The 14,362-nt window shown below is 37.5% G+C and overlaps 1 protein-coding gene across 3 annotated transcripts in view; it reads right to left on the bottom strand.

Annotated features, from left to right (window-relative positions):
• Positions 1-14,362, bottom strand: part of dixdc1.L (DIX domain containing 1 L homeolog) — a 66,912-nt gene that overhangs the window by 16,284 nt on the left and 36,266 nt on the right. The gene's annotated exons all lie outside the window — the stretch shown is intronic.

Raw genomic sequence — 14,362 nt, 5'->3', positions numbered from 1 at the left:
ATTCAGCCCATCTGAAAACCGGGCTGTCCGGGTCAAATCCAGACAGATGGCAACCCTAGCCATCTCCCATAAACTCCATTTTAAGCAAATAATTTACATTTTTAAATGATTTCTTTTTTCTCTGTAATACTAAAACAGTACATTGTAAGATATAGTGAATCCTTATTGGAGTGAAAAAATATTTTTTTAATTGACAACATATGAAGATCAAAATTCCTTATCCGGAAAACCCCAGGATTAGCATTCTGGATAACAGCTCCAATACCTGTACAAGCATTTATTTCAGATTGTTTCTCACATGGACAGACACAATGTGAAGTGAAAAACACGCAGGGTGCCATACTCACACACATCTACATTGCAAAGCAATCATGTTGGCATTGCATATTTTAAGTCATGGAACTGTTCAATGCTAGGTAAAAATGCCAGCAGTTCACTCCTGTTACTTCATATTTAGTGTAACCATAAGTATTATAGAGGGTGCAAAGTGCAAAAATATGATATTTAGCTCTCTGCACCCAGTACCTGCCTTTCATAAAAGATCCATTCGTTGTACTTGTTTTTTGAGGGTTTTTTTTTTTTGCAATTTGCACCTTGCTTGCCATTGTACATTATAAATAATTTGAAAAAAATAAGTGAGCATGAGCTGTAAATGAATATGTAAAAATTTCTATGTTGCAGGCTGGTCATTTCATTAAGCGAAATAAGCTTTTATATCAGCTAGGAATTACTAGGAATTACTAGGACACTACAGCCAGTGAATAACATGCTGGGAAGGCAAGCCTTGGCAGGCACAATACACAAGTGCTAATTTATAAACACAGGTGCTAAACTACACTAATGAATTTGACAATTGGCACCAATAAGGTATTTACTTTCACCATCCAGCATTTAGTAGATTGTTTGAAAATTGCTGGTTGTTAGAGGTAACTGCACTTTGCTTTGTACAGGTATGGGACCCATTATAAAGGAAACTCGTTATCCAGAAAGCTGCGAATAATTGGATGGCTGTCTCCCATAGACTCCATTTTATCCAAATAATTCAATTTTTTTTAAAAAGATTTCCTTTTTCTCTGTAATAATACAGCAGTACCTTGTACTTGATCCAAACTAAAATATTATTAATCTTTATTGGAAGCACAACCAGCCTATTGTTTTTTTTTTAATGTTTAAATGATTTTCTAGTAGCCTTAGGTATGAAGATCCAAATTACAGAAATAACTGTTATCCGGAAAACCCCAGGTCCCAAGCATTCTGCATAACAGGTCCCATACCTGTACTTGTTAAGAAAACAGATGTTTGGTTGGCAGACAATACATTGGGGTCACTGGCTGTTCTGTCAGTAGCTCTGTCCTGCCCAGGAGCCCAGGGCCGGATTTACATAGCTGGCATCCCTAGGCCCGCTGCTGTTCGTCACCCCCATCCCCTCCCATCTATCCTCTCAAATTTTCGAGACCGGAGCAATGGAGATTGTCCTTTAGTCTTAAAATTAGAAGCCTGTTTCTATTCCTATTATCCTATTAAAAATCAGTGTGCTTTGGGCTATAGCAGCTGCCTTGAATTGTATGAGTGAGTGGGACACAAACCCCACCCGCTGCCTAGCTCTGACTGGTGCTATGGGATGCCATTGTTTAAATGAGAAATTCTCCATTAGTTTATGCATTTTTTCTGATGGTGCCAATATAATTTAACATAACGTCAGTTAGAAATATAAGTAGCTGAACGTATTTTATTATCTTAATGTCTCTCTGGTATTAATGCTTCCAGACTAATGTTTTTCAACAGCCGCTTTTGCAAGTAGAGAGTGCCTTAGTAAATTCTGCCAGCGGGTGTCATTCCAATGACAGTTTTCTCACAGAACTGTACAACAAAACCCCCTTGGGGATCTTCAAAGCAGATGACAGCAGTGGATGAAACTGGCCACCAGCAAGTCAACTAAAAAAAGCATAGCTAGTAATATCTACAAAAAAGTGTATTTAACCATCCCTGGTTTATATTTACCAGGGATGCACCGAATCCACTATTTTGCATTCGGCCGAACACCCAAATCCTTTGTGAAAGATTTGGCCGAATACAGAACCGAATCAGAACCCTAATTTGCATATGCAAATCAGGGTGGGGGAGGGTGAAAAAAAGAAGAGTGGGCTAAACATTTTTTTACTTCCTTGTTTTATAACAAAAAATCACATGATTTTAAGGATTCGGATTCAGTTCAGCCAGGAACGATGATTCTGGTGAATCCGAATCCTGCTGAAAAAGAATGATATATATCATTCTATGGAGTGAAGCAAAGCAACAGAATGATGCCTAATACATAGCACAACATTTGCTACAACTGTCAAACAACATATTTCAGTATAAAAAATGGAAAGACTGTTCCATATGCCAAACAAGCCCAACTGGGCGACAAGCCCAACTACAGGAGTTAATTTACAAGAAGCTCTTTGCAGGAAGTTTCATATGCCAATGAATGAAGATGCTTTTCTAATGCTTTCAATGGCCTCCTTCTTGTTGGCACTGATAGGTTGATGCTAAAAGAAATTAATATTAACCTCCCATCTCTGGACCCTAATATCAGGCAGGAAGGCAGCATTGCAGAATATATTGCCACTTTAAAAAGGCATGTTAAAGGGGGTTGTGCACCTTTGAGTTCACTTCTAGTATGATGTAGAGAGTGATATTCTGAGACAATTTGCAATTGTTTTTCATTTTTTATTATTTGTGATTTGTATATTTGAGTTATTTAGCCTTTTAATCAGCATGAGTAGTGAAACGTCTTCATTGATTACTCAGCAAGTCCAGTTGTTTTTAGATTGACCTATACTAGATATACTATGACCTGGATGAATGAAAATCTTCATAGTCACTTTTAATCAGCAGTTCTCCAAATTGCAGTTTGGTTGCTACGGTTGAAATTACCCTAGTAACCATGCATTGATTTGAATAAGAGACTGGAATACGAATAAGTGAGGGCCTGCATAGAAAGATGAGTAATAAAAAGTAGCAAAAACTAAACATTTATAGCCTTACAGAGCATTTGTGTTTAGATACTTATATAAGATACTTAGGGGCATATTAATCAAGGTCGAAATTCGAATTGAAAAAACGTTGAAATTCAAAAAGACCAACCGAAATAAAGTCAACGTTTTTTTTTGGTCGAATTCATAAATTATACGAATCGAAGGAATAGCGAATTCGATCGAATTTGGTTACTATGATTGAAATTATTATACATTTGTAGCCTTACAGAGCATTTGTTTTTAGATGGGGACAGTGACCCCAATTTGAAAGCTGAAAGGAGTCAAAAGAAGAAGGAGAATCAAAAAAACATAAAAAAAAAATAATTAATGAAGACCAATTGAAAAAATGCTTAGAATTGGCCATTCTACATCATACTAAAATGTAACTTAATGGTGAACCACCCCTTTCATAATAAAGTAAACATGGTCGCCCAAGCATCACACTTTGGATATAATCATTGGATTTCACTTCAGGCGTTATGGGTACTAATTTTCTAAGACTGGATGTGATTTCCATTTCATATAACAGCACCGTTAAGTCCACTCAGCTCTAGGGGGCCGGGGCTTCCTTACTGTTTCACTTACCACATGGTACTTCATCTCTGTATATTTATACTTTAATTTATTATAATGCCTGTATGTACTTTTCTAAATTGTAAGACAGCTCTGCACATCGTTGTAGCATTTGTAGCATTGCACTGGCTTCATGGGAGACAAAAACAGGCATGCATAAGGAAAACAGGGATTCTCACTTCAGCTTTGTGTTAATTTGTACAGAAGATTTGTAATGCTGTTAGCCTTCTGATTCCCCAGCATCATCATTACATGCATGCCTGTGCACGCCAACATGGTTTTAACTAAGTAACACACAAACTCGAAATCAGAATTTGCATCTTAATGTAAAATAAACATAGTAGAGGTCATACTTCACAGACCGGGAAATTACAGATCTTTAGTAAACACATTTGCAATTTGGTTTTCAGAAACCCATCTGATATGGTGCACATGTTTCTTGCATAACCTCAACTACTTTTCACTACATAAAGGAGAAACAATCCCATCTCTTGCAATAAGTCTCTATGGGTTTCGTTAAATTTCTCAGCATGCCCTCTGCTCAAATGTCTTCTCTATATACTGTACAAGTACACTATAGTACTTGTTTACTATGAGTATGACATGAGTAATGCATGCCATATATAGAGGATTGGCATGGTACCCAGATCATAATGTTTATGCTTTGCTTTGGACTGTAAAGCATGGTCTTCAGTGGGGCAAGTGCCTTGGGGACCAGTGGTTGGGGGCAGCAGTGAATCTGTGAAGACTGAGAAGTGGGGGCAATTTTACTGTGTAGACTGAAGGAGGATAGAGGATAGGCATTGTCTAGTGCCACAGTGCTGTTATTGGCGGCAATATTACATGTTAAGTCCTGCAGGGGTCGGGTACCCGCAAAGTTGTCAGGTCTTGGGCAAAAAGTCCCAGAAGGGGACAGTCTGGGGGTAACCCTGATTGGCACCATACAAAGGTGTGGACTTGAGCTTTCCCGTCCTCCCCTGTAGTTGTAGTAGTTTTTTTCTATTTCTGCGGACTGGGTGCCGGCATGACATCACTTCCGATCGAAAGTGATGTCACTTCCAGTTTTGCGTGTCCCCGGGTCAGAAAGTAAGTTGGCAAGTGGCGTAACTAGTTGTTACTGGGCCCCATAGCAAATTCAATTTCAGGGGCCCAAAATATTTATAAGTTGGCCTATTTTAGCAAGATATATTAAAATTGCTCATTAATTAGGGTCTCACTGGGCCCCCTACACTCCTGGGCCCCCCTGCAATTGCAGGGTCTGCTTCCTCTATAGTTACGCCCCTGAAGTTGGCCTATTGTGGGTTGGGTAGAGGACCAGTGGGGGTAAAAATTGGGTTGCAGATCACGGGTAGCGGGTATGGGTCGGGTACGTGTATAAGAAAATGGACCCGTGCAGGACTACATGGCCACACTTTAGTTGCCACCACGATGTAGTAAATACCTACAGTATTTCCATACTGTCAAATATACTTTACAACTTATGTACAATGAGTTTCTTTGTAGAGATGCACTGTGCTGTGGTATGGTGCAAGTGCTTAATATTAGGAGCCCTATTTCGTGAAAACCAAAGACATAAAGCAAACACAAGTTGCAATGCATTACAGCAACGCTTGCACCTCCACATCACCTTCCTATAGATTTTCAACTCATTAAAATAAAAACTCTATAAAAAATGTATGTATATCTTCTCTGTGTCTAAGGTCTTTTAAGGAAAAGGGTATCAGTAAATTGCAGTAGCCAATTAATGTATATCCATCAGACAGGCAAATCAGCAGTAATCCCCTCTAAGTAGAGACTGGTCATCTGTTGGGTTTATCAAATCTGCTGCAAAGTAAGAAGTGCTGCTTAGAAAGGTTTATAGTTTAAAAACTAGTTCATATGTTATATAAACTTCTCTGTAAAACAAGGGAAAGTGGACTGGTAAAGAAACAAAAATACATGTTGTTTGTAATGAAATGATGGTATTCTATAAAATATTTCCCCAGAGTTTCCTTTCTTACCCTATATGCAGTCTCACTAACCTGGAACAGCTAGATCCCTAAGCAACCCACCAAAAAGTCGAAAATCTGTGGCATAGGAAAGGAATGAGAGTATTCTGTATTGTGGCATAAGGGAACAAAATTCTATCCAGCATCATCCTTTTATAGTTCTCAAATAGTTCTCTATAGCTCTCAAATAATTTTGCTGCAAACTACACTTAGGGGCAGATTTACTAAGCTCGAGTGAATAGTTCGAATGCAAAAATATTAGAATTTCGAAGTATTTTTCTGGGTACTTCGACCATCGAATTGGTCAAATTCGATCGAATCGAACGATTCGACCATTCGATAATCGAAGTAATGTCTCTTTTAAAAAATCCTTTGACTCTATACTTTGCCAAATAAAAGCTACCGAGTTGAATGCCTATGGGGACATTGTAGATAGGTTTTGGGCACTTTTTATGATCGAATAAAAATCATTCGATCGATCGCTTAAAATCGTTCAAATCGATTCGAAGGATTCCATTGTTCGATCTAACGATTTTTATTCCATCGTTCAATCAAACCTTTTGTGCTAAAATCCTTTGAATTTGATATTCGAATTCGAAGGATTTTACTTTGAGGGTCAAATTTGAGGGTTTTTAACCCTCGAAATTCCACCCTTAATAAATCTGCCCCTTAAAGTGAACATAATACACAAAAAAAAAGTAAACCAATTTTGCTATTAAGATCCCAGAAATAAAATACAAACTGTGTTTAGTCCAGGGAACTAAAAACTCAACTAGACAGCTCATTGACAGATAGACTATTAACTATTTGCTCATGACCTTAACATCCATTATAATCCGCTTATATACACATACCATGTATGATCTGTCTTTGAAGGACTGGCAGTAAATATCAGGGCTATAGGTGAATTTTTTTCTTCCTTTCTTTTTTATGTATTTGTGTAAACAGATAAATGTATTTAATGAGTCATTATGACTATGCAATGAGAAAATATTTATTGCTGTATTGTTCTGTTATGTGTTTTATTCTTTGTTTTAACAAAAAAAAACTTAATAAATAAATTAAATATAAAAAAAGAATTTGTTACAATCTTCTATATCAGAGACGATCAAACTGTTGTTTAAATGCTATTACTGAATTACTACTGCGTTATTTCACATTTGAATTAAACCTTAGACATAACTGGAGAAACAGGGGGTTGTTAGGCCCCAAATTACCCTAGCAACCATGCATTGATTTGAATAAGAGACCAGATTATGAATAGAAAGATGAGTAATAAAAAGTAGCAATAACAATAAATGTGTCAGTGACTACATTTAAAAGCTGTAGTCACAAGTGTCAGAAGAAAAATGCACATAATTCCAAAACTATATAAAAATAAAATGAAGACCAGTCGAAATGTTGCTAAGAATTAGCCATTTTTGTTTTAAAGTAATAGAAATATAATGCAGAGTTGTACTGCACCGGTAAAACTGGTGTGTTTGCTTCTGAAACTATACTATGGTTTATATAATAGCTGCTGTGTAGCCATGGGGGCAGCTATTCAAGCTGTAAAAATGAAAAAAGGAACAGGATACAAGCTCTGTAGTATACAATAGGATTCTTCAGAACTTATCTACTATCTACTGTGTGTCTTGTGCTTGGATGGCTGCCCCTGTGACTACACAGCAACTTATTTATCTAAACTATATTTGTGCTTCTAAAGCAAGCACTCCAGTTTTATCAGTGCAGGGCAACACTAAATTATATTATCATTCATTTAAAACACTTTAATTAATAATTTGGTGTTACTGTTCCTTTAAAGATATTATACTAGTTTTATACTGGAATGGTAAGCCCAAGAATTATTTTCCAGTTGATTTGGATAAGTATTTTTCTATGGGGTACATAGCAATAAATAAAGCAGTATATAATATATGCAGACACCTGTAACCCTAATTAAAGATTTGTTACCAATGTTTCGAAATGCTGAGCCATGGTGAGAAACTGCCAGTATCATCATCATGAATTCAAAAATAAAGAACCAGTTCAGTAACCTTTATGGCCATCTTGCAGTGTCTATATTTATACAGCTTCTTTACATGGAAAAAAATCACCAAGAGATAATTAATCATAAAAATAGTGCATTGATGACACTTTCTGTATCTCCAAGGCAACGCTGCATGCAAGATGCACCACAAACATTACATTCACTAAGTTCACGTTGAGATGAGAGACATGCCAAGCACTGAACAGAATGCTTTAGAACAGGAGTGGGAACCTGTTATCTATAGAATACAAAAACTGTCCATTACATTTGTAATCAATAGCAGGCTTCACAGTAATAAGCCAGTATCACAGGGCTGACCCTTATCTTCTTAGGCAAACGTCCAGTCTCAATGAAATGCAATTCCATTTAATCTTTGCCAACAATAGGCATTGACCTACTAATGTCCTATTTTCTCTCCCTCCCTGTGGGATATGGTAGTTTATTTTGTTGTCCTTCAAGGACTGTGTGCTTTGTATCATTGTGTAATATCATCATTGTTATCATTAACACGTATTTAAAAAGCACCAACATATTCTGGAGTGTTATACATTAAGGGGGATGTTTATCAGAGGTTGAATGAACTCATAACTTGAATGGTTTCTTATTTAAGAAAAACCTCAAATGGAACAAACTTGATTCAGCGAGTTCGAGTTGTGAAACCTGAAAACTGTAATTGATTGAGTTTTTAGCGAAAAAACTCGAACTGCTCGAATTGAACCAGTTTTCGAGCAAAACCCTCTGAAAAAAACTCAAACATCATTTTTAACATCTTCAAATGGCCTTAACAGGTTTTGGATGATGCATTTTTGGATTCAAGCTATTTCCAGGGTCGGGGTATAATATTTTTTTTTTTAAGAAAAAAGCTCCAAATATTTGAGGGTTTTTTTAACCCAGAATTTGTGAGTTTTGACCATAGAATAACCTCGAAACTGCAAATGTTTGTGGAAAACACAGCTCGATCTTTAATAAATAACCCCCTAAATGGTTGTATAAATGGAAGATATACAGAAAACAACAGATACAAGAGCCCAATTTGACTTACATCAAATGATCACTTCCCAGGACTTTCATGAGCTGTTCATTATTATCATGTACTGTATATCTGAAAGCACTGTTCTATAACAGTTAGAATGCACATGTTAAATAAGCAATTTCTGTGATCTTGATATGTTGAAATAGTGCTTTATTTTCCTCCTGATGCTCTGCTACACATCTCCACTCTACTATTGATTGAATTCATTAGGCTACCAATTTGGAATAGCAAATTGTCTGACACAGCTGTGAAACTGAGGCCATCTGATTTTAAAATAAATCATGGTTTGGACTTAAAATCAATACATTCTAGACACAACACCAGGAAGCCAGGGGAATGTATCAACAATGTGTGGTTTTGTCTAAAATGAACATGTTGGTTTAAAGCTCCTGTTCTACATCTAATACTACATGCATCTAACAGGATAATTCCATTACAAGAGTTTCTGTAACTGCAGCAATGGCTTTATCATCATCTTATTGTGATTGATAACCACTTTTTGCATGTAAAGGTGGCCATAGATCGGCCGATTCAGCAACAACTGATATCTACACAAACATTTCCAGATGTCGATCACCAGATTGATTGATTATTGTCCTATCAGAACAAGGTCCAAATCTGATGATGTCCGAGTTTTTTTACGGTGGGTTTCACTCGAAAACTCAATCAATTTGAATGAGTCAATTTTTTTCCTGCAGAAAACTCGATCAATTACAGTTTTCGTATTTTGCCTCTCAAACTCAATTGGTGTACATTGCAATGCATCAGAGGTTAGCCATATGTCAAGGGCATAACAGTGAAAAAACACAAACCAGTGAAGGTAATAGTGGCCAGGTCAGGGGGAAAAAATACTACTTTTAACACTGGGAGCCTGGATGGGCAGGTAATCTCTCTGCCCAAATTGTGACTGTTTGTGGGTAATCAGCAGCTAGCCATGGGTACCCAGCCCGATGTAGGACTTTCTGGTACTATTCACTAACCATTGCCCTTCCTTGTCACTTACTTAATTACGACTCTGCTCAGGTGCAGAAACAAATGGCAACTAATCCGTAGGTTGCATTTACTGGTCAACTGTGTAAAAGGAAACATCTTATTGGTTTTTATGAGTTATGAGTGTGCAAAAAGTCAGATCTCATTAACCTAATCAGGGCAAAGCGATAAGTGCAGTTTACCATGTTTTTAAATAACATATGCATTTGGATACATCTGCTTATAACAATTGAAGCTGAGGGTTTTCAGCCTATCATGTCTATGCCAAGCCCCCAAGTCTGAGGTCTAGGCTCCCGCGGCCATACGAGAAGATATCCCAAACCTTGGCAATGGAAAGTAATGAGAAAAAAAAAAATTGAAATTGAAAATTGAAAAGTTGCTATAACATACTAAAAGGTAACTTAAAGGTGAACAACCCCTTTAAGGCAAAACAAACACTTTAAGGCGTAGATATAAGCAATGCTATAGGATATGTTTCAATAGTAACACAATCAGGATCAATACTCACAAGCACATATTAAATTTGTCACTCATGGGGAAATGTAGCTCTTTATATTCTATATCCCAATTCCTACCGTCCATCAATAACATTAATGCTCATACAACTAATGCTAGTATCTGGTATATATAACATTTCATTGCTCGCTTTAAATAATGTTGTAAAATGACCATAGTCTAACAGAGAATATTACTAGCGTGTTGGTGCCAAACCTCCTGAGACAGTAAAACACAAAAGGCAAAGCGTTACAAGGCAAGTATTGTGACAGATGCAGCCTGGTCAATAAGTACAAAAGAATCATGTCACCACTTCAGTATGAAAAAATAGCCCCTGCATCACACCAACTGCATTACACAGTATGTGTTGTAAAGGGGCTGTTTCTGATTAATACAGCAGAGAATAGTAAATGCATAATACAAGCACACCACCATATATCATTTTACAGAACAAACACTTCCCACCTGACAACGTGCGGACACTGGAAATAAACATTAATAATGATATATGGGTGGGAAAAAGTGTCCATGAAGCTCAAAAAAGCTCAAGACATAATGATATAAGATAAGAAATTCCTTTAATGCTCACTAGTAGAATCCCCCTATACAGAAATATACAGCGTAACTATATTATTACATTAACCTGATGGTCCAGATATAAATGGGATAGTCCAGAATTGTGGACCCCAAAAAAGTGCAAAGTGGCCAATGTTTCGGATAAAGTTGAGGGTGTGTTTGGCCATTATTGGGCAGGGCTGGGTGATTGAGGCATTGTCTTAATTGTCCCCACTTTTGATTTTCAAATGTTAGGAAGTATCTAATTATGTTTCAGCTGCATGAAATGATAAGATATCATTGGAAATAGGGTTTCCATCATCTCTCACAGACTATACCAGCATGGCTTGTAAGGGGGAGGTTTGTGATATAAATGTTCTAAGCCATGTTACCAGGGGGGAGGAGTTATGACATCAAGGGGCGGGGTAATGGCCTCAAGGATTGAATCGGGAGGGGATTTAGTAAATCCTGAAAGCTAAGAAAGGGAAAATGGGGCTGGCCGGGGGCGGAGTAGAGGAGGAGGGACCAGCTATTAACAAATTTACCGGCAAGTACATTGCTGATTAGTTTGTAATAACAGCCCTGGCCTTGGCTGTTTTTTGTTTTTTTTTGCTGGGCCAGTGAAATACCGTCCACATGGTAATCCTAATTGGAAAATATGATACTAAGAAAAAGCCAAACTCTAAAGAGAAACAGGCTATCCCCCATATGTAATAAAAGGCACTAAGTTTGCCTAGGGGCAGTAACCAATAGGACCTGGAGAAGAGGAGGGACTGTGCCATCACAAGATATGCAGCAACTATTACTGCAATAATTAGTGCTCCAACATACGGGTGTCTTTGTGTGTGATTAAACACATGCTAACCAAGGAAAAATGCATACACTGCCGAAGGGAATCCCACTGCAAAAAAAAAACCTATAAGAATTTTAAAAAGTAAATATGTTAATATGTTGTATCTTAGGGGGATATATACTAAACTTTTTTTTTTTATTGTCAAGGCTTTTTGGGCACAAACTCAAATTTGTAGAGGGAAAAAAAATTTTTTTCCCGAGATTTATTATACCCCGAATTCATGTATAAGTTAATGGCAGATGTCCCTATCCCAATTTGAAGATATTTGAGTGATCAGTTCTGGTTTTAGCGCGATAAACCGAAAAGTTTTCAGGAGATAACCCAAAAAAATAGAGCGAAAATCCGAAAAAAATTGTATGATTCAGGTTTTCGATCGATTTTATTGAGTCTTTCTGCAAGTGATAAATGATAAACAAGGTTAAATTGTGGATGGGAGTTTGGTTGAGCTTTATTTAATGAAAAAAAATAGCTCAATTTGGATTTAAGTAAATAACCCTCGAAATGTATGCGAAATGTCACTTATATGTTATTAGGGAGGTCTTTAATAATAGCAACCCTTCCAGTGGGCCCCACAGCAAACTTAATTTAGGGTCTCAAAACAAGTAAGTTGACATATTCTACAAGGATATATTGAAATTGTTCATTAATTAGGGCCTTATGGGTCTTTATATCACTTTCCCTGCTGCAACCGCAGGGTATGCTTCCTCCATAATTACACCCTGAACCCTTCATTGAAACACATGCTATGCTTATGGCACAGCACACAGATTTCTTTCCCACAATCCTGTATGTTAGTCACTGGCTTTTACCTGTTCCACCAACTAATTCCTATTGCAGAGTCTCAGGCCCAGTTTGGTGAGGTTGAGTTTAGTATAACACTTTTTACATGCACTACATAGTAACATAGTAAGTTAGGTTGAAAAAAGACACACATCCATCAAGTTCAACCTTTTAACTCTATTTGAACGTGCCTTACTGCTAGTTGATCCAGAGGAAGGCAAAAAAAACACCCCATCTGAAGCCTCTCCAATTTGCCTCAGAGGGGGAACAACTTCTTTCCTGACTCCACTCTTGGGGATACAAATACCAACTAATACTCTCATATTTATACACACAAGGGGGAGCAGAAACACACAAGCTCTCATGGTGTCACTGGGACAATTACATTCAGAGACAGGTGTACTGGAAGGAATGTAAGTAACAATATAGGCATGTCATCTGCATATTTATCACTGTCCACCTGTATTCTTGTGAGCCCATGTTTACCTGGACTTGTCTGACAGGTTTGTAAGTATTTCACTGCAAGCCTTTGTGCAAGTGGATATATTTACCATGGAAATGGGAGTCTGATGGACTTCTGATGATTACATGTCAAAAACCTGCTTCCAGCTGGAAACATTATATCATGCTGCTGTCACATGTAAAAAGAGCACTGTTTTTAGGGTGGGCCAGCACTGCTAATTACTACACAACAACAACATATAGTCATATTTATAATACAATATACATATGTATGCATATATATTTAGATATAAGGAATCCAGCACTCAAAATTACTTCTGATAATGATGATTTATATAATTTTCAAATCTTCAATAAATCATTATTCTAAGGCCTGTTGATTGCTGGATTCCTTATCTCTATTTACTATTTTTCCATGCACCCACGCTTGATATTATATTGTGTGGGTGGGCCCAGACTTCACACGTTCAGATTACCCCATAAAGCTCTGACAGGCAGATGCACATCTCTCACCATTTCACAAGCTTTCCTCCCATGATTCCACTTCAAGGCTTTGACATCACAGACTCTGGAGCCATACAGTTAAGTGAGCTTGGGAGCAGCGTCCTCTTTCCAGATTGTGGCTGGCCAAGGCTATTGCTATTACCTTCCTACCACATCCATCTACAATGCACGTTCTCCATCATTTTATTTCGGGTGCTTCTCTGTGGCATCACTGAGCTTCTCAGAGCTGTTCATCTAGGAATTCTCTAACATGTGCTGATATAAGCCTCTTGCCATGTTTTTCAGTGCAAACTCCCCTCTCCATTCTGCATTGCTTTTTTTGCTGTAAACATCCAGCCTGGTTTCTCACATCCAGTAGTATCCTCAGTGCATGCAAGAGGCTTCTCTTTTCCAGCAGAGCAAATGATATATGCGTGTTTTTAGCAGAACCATTTCAGAGCACCCATCTCTGCGCTAATCAAAGCTATTCAGTCATCCCATTTAAGAAGCTCTGTTGCATATTTGTAAGCAGACTCCCTTCCTCTTGCTGTCACCCTGTGCCTAGCAGACTATTCATCTCTCCCAGCATCACTGTGAAGATGAATACAAGCTAAGGCTGGGAGGGGGGAGGGAAGAACTCGTCATCCAATAGGCAAAGGGGATCTCTTGATGCCCTGGGAATATGAGGCATTTTTTTTATGGCATTTCTTATCTGAATTATTTATCTAGTACCTCTGGGAACACAATCTGTAATGAATTACTATGGTTAGGATTATGATACAAATGCAACAAAAATTCTTAAAGCTCTATTGCTTAATTTATGGACACCACAAATGCCTGACTATATGTGGATATGATTGTTAGTACATATGCACTTTAGTTCTGCAATTAATACTTTTCTGCCAGGCTGTAAACAAGAAAGGAGAAATATAGGCAACTGAGAAACGTGATGCTTGAGGACTTTACAGTGTTGCAGAGGTTAATGACACTGCTGCATAATTAATAAAACTGCCAAACCCATGTTTATTCCTATAAAAATAACACAAGTAATTGGATTATAACATTTGGCAGTATTACACGAATCCAAGCGATTCTTCTCTA

Source organism: Xenopus laevis, chromosome 7L, assembly GCF_017654675.1.
Source record: "Xenopus laevis strain J_2021 chromosome 7L, Xenopus_laevis_v10.1, whole genome shotgun sequence".
Classification (NCBI taxonomy): domain Eukaryota; kingdom Metazoa; phylum Chordata; class Amphibia; order Anura; family Pipidae; genus Xenopus; species Xenopus laevis.
This window is presented reverse-complemented; position numbering and strand designations above follow the sequence as displayed.